We start from the raw sequence: 6,380 nt of genomic DNA on the forward strand, positions 1-6,380 counted from the left end.
GACATACAAATTTAAACAATGAGATACTACTACACACCTATGAAAGTGGCCAAAACCCAAAACACTGATATCACCAAAAGCAAGTGAGGATGTGGAGCAACAGGAACTCTCGTTCACTGCTGGAGGGCATGCAAAATGGTGCAGCCGCTGTGGAAGACAGTTCAGCAGCTTCTTACTAAACTAAACATACTCTTACCATACAATCTAACAATCGTGTTCCTTGGTATTTATCCAAAGGAGCTCAAAACTTATATTCACCCAAAAACCTGCACATGGATGTTTATAGCAACTTTATTTATAATTTCCAAACTTGGAAGTGATCAGAATGACCTATAGTACCCTGTTTCCCCGAAAATAAGATCTAGCTGGACAATCAGCTCCAGTGCGTCTTTTGGAGCAAAAATTAATATAAGACCCAGTATTATGTTATATCATATTATATGTATTATATTATGTAAGACTGGGTCTTATAATAAAATAAAAAAAATTAAAATATATATATATATATATATATGTAAGGAATAGAGTCAATGAAATTGTAACAGCTATATAGGAAGTCAAAGGGGTAGTAGACTGGGGGAGGGGGTTACCACTTTGTGAGGGGTGTAAATGTCTAACTATTACATTGTTTTGTACACTTGAAACTAAAAAAATAAAGTTAATGTACTAAAAAAAAAAAAATCCATGACTGCCAGGGTTGGGGGTTAGGGAGAAAGGGCACGTTACTAGGCAGAGCACAAAAGATGTTTAGGGCAGTGAAAATACTCTGTATGATATAATAATAATGGATACATGTCATTAAAATTTGTGCAAACTCAAAATGTACGATACCAAGAGTAAGCACTAACATGAATTATGAACTCCGGGTGACAATGATGTATCTATGAAGGTTCATCAGTTTTAACAGTTCACCCCTCTGGTGGGGGGTGTGGACAATGAAAGAGGCCGTGCATGTGTGGGGGGCAGGGGGCAAATGGGAAATCTCTATACCTTCCGCTCCGTTTTGCTATGGAACTTAAACTTCTCTAAAAAAATATAAAGTTTTCATTAAAAAACAAAACAAAACAAGAAAACCCTTTTAAAAAATAGTGGAAAATAAAGGCAGAAAGTTTAGGTTCCAGCATTTTGCAGAGCACATTAAAGATCAGGTTGCTGTGTTTTATTCAGTTTGGCAGGGTTCTGACCTAGGAAGTCAATTGTCAAAGCACTAATTACAAAATACTCATTCTTCTAGAAACAGTGTCTTATTTTCACACAGAATAAGAGAAGGCTCAAATAACTTTCGCACTTGGTAAGATGACTTAGAACCCCCCACCCCCCAGGAGACAGATCCTGAGAAATGGAGCAAGCTAGCAGCTGGGAAAGTTCACTGTGAAAGCAGAACAGTTCATCAAAAGTAAATGTTGACATATACCACACAGTGACATGTGAAAGTATTCCAAAGGACAAAAAGTAACAGATTTCCCCATAGGACAATCGAGTGGGAGGATGTGGAAGTCAAGACAAGAACATTGTATAGAAAAGCATATGGTTAGCATAAGGAAACTGATGTCAGAGCCAAAGCTCTCGTGCTCATATTTACCACAGGACTCAGAAGGGGATTGATAAGACCAACGCCAATGCCTGGTTTTTGTCTAGAGAGGAGGAAATAGAAAGTGGATTATTATAACCAGATTCTTAACCCCTTCCAAATCCATAGACCACTGTCTCTCCTCCAACCCCATTTACTGACAAAAGTAAAGGGGTCTCTAATCCACTCCCTGACTGTGTAAGAAACCCACGGTATGGCAGGAGACAATAGGCAATATTGAAAAAGGCCACTGAAGAATGAAAAATCCTTGATGAAGAACAGAGGTTCAATAGGAATTATATACAAAATACCAAAAAGAGGAGCCGGAATCTTGGACTGAGAGATGTTGGATGGTATCAAGAAGTAAGCACAAGACCCCAAGGGTGGCTATTTAGACATGTTGAGGTTACTTAAACTAGACCACACAGGCTGCCTGTGTGCATCCGGAAGTACAGTAGGTGGAGGGGAATTAGGTGTTTAGATTTCATTGTTTTCTGTTTCTGTCCTACCAGACTTGGACAAGTTAGAGTTCCCAGGTACGTGTAACCTAGGTAAATGTACATCTCCCCCTAAGACCTGATGGTTCAGGTGCAATGGCCATCATACATTCCAGAGCTCTGATCAGTCAGGAGCAGAGTCCTATTAAGTCCTTGAGCCATGTGGGTGACCACAGTTGCAAGAGCTACTGCCCCTAGAAGAGTTAACAGTACAGAGACAGGGGTATTGAGAATCACTCAGATTCCACTCACCAAAACCAAGTTATCACTTGGACATTGATGATGCAGAAGATAAATTTCCAAACCAGAGAACGGGTTTCCATATTTCAGACTTTTTGAGGTCTAATAGGACAAAACAATAATACCTGAAAAGTCTAACACAGAAAATAAAATATGCCATAGTTTATTTAGCATGACTGATCACATCAATGATATTTCCATACCTTATAATCTGAGGCAGAACCATTCATATATGAAAGACTTTATAGGTTACATCTCTGCTCATACAATTGCACTTTGTGTGTAAAGTTAATGGAGCTCAGAGCTATTGAACCCCAAAGGAAAGGAAATGTAAGAATGTTAACTGGAAATGATGTACCAAATACTATGCTTGCTGTTTTACATAAATTAATTTATACTCCAAAAGCAGTAGCAAAATTACATATACCTTACATCATGTATGTGAACACTGACATATTTTAGTTTATATTATCTATTAGAAAGATTAAGATGAGTAAATAAGCTTATTGGCAAGTTGTATTTATTTGCTAACGTAACAATATTTTCTAGAACTAAAGCCATATAAATAAGAAAAAGAGGGTTTTTGATGATGAAAAAAACTACATTTAAATGCATATATTAGAAGAATATAAAATATACATGATTTCTAAGCAGGATATGATTTAAGTGCCTCTTTAAAAATCACCTTACGTCTTCCTATAAATTGAATGTTCTCTCCTGACATTTTAATAAACTCATATCTTCAGGTCTTGGAACATTCTTCATCCATTTCTAGATCAAGTGTTTTCCATCTTCAAAGCATTTATTCTGTCACTACTGAATACGGAATTAAAAGAGATTTTAGTTACTTGTCTTCCACAATATTCAAACTTAACACGTTCAGTGAAATATGGCTTAAAGTTTATGAACAACTTAGTAAATTAGAAGGAATGACAAGACAAAGCTGAGATGATTGACATTTTTGCTTTAATTTTCTAGAAATCAACAAAATAAATACATTATTTTGACATGGACATCAGTAAGTTGAATCATTTATGTGCAATCTAAATTTATAGAAGTAATATAGGTATTAGTTTTTCTTAGAAAAGAAAACAAAACTAATTGTTGTTTTTCTGAATAGGCTGTGATAAGGAAACATTGCTGTTTTCTATTTGACATAGCAAAGGACATTTTAGCTGGGGTACACACTTTCTTCACCTCGATTTTGTGGCAACCTCTTAAATGGCCCAGAAATTTGTGAGAGCCTTTCAATGTTATCTTTAAAGTTCTTTCTGAGAAGTAGCCAGAGTAAAAGCTCTTCATTTAGAGAAAATAAATGGCATTTATTTTCTGTCATTATAATGCCATTCTAAACTAACGCAAGTTAAAATGCAAGTTAAAACGCAAGTGCAAGTTAAAAATGAAATATTTAAGAGGTTAAAAGTAATATTTTAGTTCTTGTTTGTTTTACCTGCTAAGAGATATATGCACTTTAAATGCAGGTATTTCAAATGAATGTTACATCAGATGAAAGTAAAATCCCCGCAAAAGCATAATATGTGTGGGTTGGAGACGATAAGGATTATGAACTCAGAGACTCATATACAACTACGAATAGGCTCTAACAGGTTTAGTTCAGAAAGTATCCATTCTGATTTCCTATTTCTCCAACATTTTATGGTCTAACTTTTTCCCTACCAAAGACAGAATATAATCATTGAATTTCCATTTTAAGGTTTTAAAGCTGATTCTCATTAGTTACGATGCCATGATTTCAAATGTGAGGATAAGGGTACCTGCTCTGAAGAGATTACAGACTAACAAAAGAAGCTGAGACACAATTAATTTCAAGTCACTGTCAATTACATTGAACCATACACAGTTCCCAATATACCATTTTACCTACAAATACTGTAAATATGTATGGTGTAACCTAGGATTTTGCCAAAATAGAGTGATTAAAGTGCTACAGAATCATACAAAGAAGTAGTAAAAAAACTGTTGTTGCCCAAAAGTTATGTGAATATTTAGTGTAATAAAATGCCATATTAAGCTATGAATATCAAAATTTTGATGGTTGGAAGGAAGTTAAATATGTTTTAGAAGTTTCTTAGAATTATTTTTATTATAACATTCTGGTAGCTTAAAACATAAATCTAGAAATTCTAGGATCTTTCTTAAACGCGTGCACTCTTTTGAATTTTTTTTCCTCTGAAAACCTTGTTATTCTATATCCATTTAGAGAAGACAGTTCAGTGTTTCCTAATCAGAGTAAAGACCATAACAAACCAGTACTCCAGAACTTGCTAATGACTATTAAATATATAATTTAATAATAATTCTAAAAAGATAGATTTTAGCTGATTAAGCAAAATCCTCCAAAAATATACTTCCACCACTGGAATGAGAAGTAATTATATAATTTAATTTTAACTGAATCATAATGAGTAATATCTATTGAATTATTTATTTTTACTTAATACTCTAGACATTCTTTCATCTGTCAACTCAAAAAATATAACTAAAAGTAATTATTACCCAGGTCAAAATGTATTTCTTAACATCTGAAGTATAGTTCTTAATTCTTTCTGTAGTTTTCCTTAGTTAAAAACAATTACCATTTCCAAATGCCATCATAACCAGTAGCTGTAGCCCTCCATATATCAATTCTATAGTTCAAATTCTGACCATCAACTCTTTTTCCCTAGGCCATTCCTTTCTAGTACCATGACTCCAACTATCCTTTATCCCCTGAAATGTATTAATTCTAACTCTTTTTCAGTGTACCCATCTCATAGTTCGTGGTCAGCCAGTGGTCATAATTACTCCCTTGAGTCTCTTGTTCCTCTCTCCATCATACTATGAACATTGCATCAAGCTCTCTGCTTTCATAGCACCTCTTCGCTGAAGTTGAATGTAGAAGGGAAAAAGATATTACCACAGAAACCAGTCTCACTTTGAATACATGACCACAAACCACAGTGCTGCCAGAAAAACATTCAATTTATTGCTGGTCCATTTACTCTGTCATTCTTTTAAACGACTATTTATAACCTTCTTTTCACTTGAACCATATTTCCTCTTCCATTTTCACTCTCAGATAAGGACTTTGCTTCCAACTTCACTATGAAATTTTACCAATAAGAAAAACTATTCTTCAAATGCACACTACCACATTACCCACCTACCAACATTCTCACCCATTTACTCCTATGAAAAGTCAACCCCTCCATTTTTGCACCATATCCCATCATCTTTTACCTCTTTTAACTTCTCCCTTACCGGACTGAAAAAGAACATAGATAAAGGGAACTACTTAGTAAGATAGAAGCAAAGGCTGCTAATCTTTAAAGAATGACAGATTTCCCAAAACTAGAAAGAAAATATTTTTGGAGAGTTAGAATTCCTATGTAAAATTTACCAGCATCATTCCTCAGAGACCTTTGAAGAGGTCACGTAACTTCAGAGAGAAATTTCTATGTAGTGGCTATAATCAGGCTCCAAATTACTCAGGGATGTCCTTATCCAAGATTGGTATGTATATTTTGAAGTTTTCTCCTTCAAATGTATTCTATGACCTTAGGAAAATAAGCATCTCAGAAAAAACTACGAGAAATCGAAAATTAGTGACTTATCTCTCATTTTTCTGGTCATCTTCTAAGTCTTTTGGATTCGTATACAACCCTAAGTAGAAGGAGAGACCACTTCAAATCCAAATTTGAAATTCTCATATCCCTAACAGGTGGAATTTCAGAGTCAGATTTAATTTTATTTAGAAAAAAAAAAATTAAACCAATGTGACATTTCTTGAACTAAGATATGGTGATTTAAAATTTATACCTGGTACATATATGGGACAATTTCTAGGATTGTTGAAAATTTTCATGTACCACATAATGACATCTCAGACAGAATAAAAACCTTAGAGTTAGAGCTAACTGATTTAAAACAACAGCCATGACCTGAAAGAATCTACAGTGTAAAGATAAGTTGAACTCTCAAAAGTCACTGGAGAGTTGATGAATACAAGTAGACTGTAATGAGTGCAAGTTTGCAAAAATATGTCAAAATGCTTTAAAATCCTGGAGACGACC

This window comes from Rhinolophus ferrumequinum, chromosome 9 (assembly GCF_004115265.2).
Source record: "Rhinolophus ferrumequinum isolate MPI-CBG mRhiFer1 chromosome 9, mRhiFer1_v1.p, whole genome shotgun sequence".
NCBI classification, from domain to species: Eukaryota; Metazoa; Chordata; class Mammalia; order Chiroptera; family Rhinolophidae; genus Rhinolophus; species Rhinolophus ferrumequinum.